Source organism: Anoplophora glabripennis, unplaced genomic scaffold (genome assembly GCF_000390285.2).
Source record: "Anoplophora glabripennis isolate ALB-LARVAE unplaced genomic scaffold, Agla_2.0 scaffold1265, whole genome shotgun sequence".
NCBI lineage: Eukaryota > Metazoa > Arthropoda > Insecta > Coleoptera > Cerambycidae > Anoplophora > Anoplophora glabripennis.
In genome coordinates, this window is record NW_019418103.1 from 79,952 (window position 1) to 81,043 (window position 1,092).

The following is a 1,092-nucleotide window of genomic DNA, read 5'->3' on the forward strand; positions in this document are numbered from 1 at the left end:
AAAAAAATGGTATTTCGTAGAAAAAGAAGAGTTTTTTATCCCTCGAGCCCTTATTAGTTTAAATGAAGTTAATTTTTGTGACCAAAAAGGTAGGCTAAAACTTTAAAATATAGGCCACAACCCAGTAAAATTAATAAAAAAATCAACATTAGGATTTTTAAAACCAAATAAAAGTGAAGAAGAACGAACGGTAATAACACTATATTCAGAAATATCTGATGAAGTCGTTACTCTTGAAGACCACAACATAAATCATATAGAAAACGGACATTTTAAACAAAAATTAAGTAATTTATTGGAGGAATTTGCTGACATATTTTCAAAATCTACAAAACATATGGGTTTCACCGATTTGGCAGAACATAAAATAGATGTAGGCGATGCGGAACTAATTAAAAGTCGTCCGTATAGAGTTTCACAAAAAATTAAAGAAATGTTGGACAGTAATATAATTCAGCCATGTCACTCTCCCTGGTCTAGTCCTGTAGTACTAGTAAAGAAAATGAATGGGGAAACACTTTTTTGTGTTAACTACAGAAAATTAAATAGTGTGACAAAAAAGTCAGTCTACCGTATACCTAATATGGACGATATTTTAAAATATCTAGGAAATGCCAAATATTTTACTAAAATAGAAGAAGGATCAAAACTTTATACTGCTTTTATAGTACAGGGTCATGGTTTATATGAGTTTAATGTGTTAAGTTTTGGGTTGTGCAACGTACCAGTCACATTCCAAGAATTGGCTGATAAGGTTTTTAGAGAAATGAAGTGGAAGGACGTATTAATATATCTGAATGATATTATAGTTTTTTCCAAAACTCACGAGGAACATCTAGAAAAACTAACTAAAGTATTTCTAAGATTACGAGAGGCTGGTCTAACTCTAAAACCTAGTAAGTTCGTGTATGTAAAAACGAGAGTTAAAATTTTGGGCCACATTGTAAGTAGTGATGGCATTGAACCAGACGAAGAAAAATTAATAACAATAAAGAACTTTCCAGTACTGAAAAATGTAAAAAATTCAGTTTTATTGGACTTTGTAACTATTACAGAAAGTTCATAAAAAATTTCTCTATTATAGCTCGACCA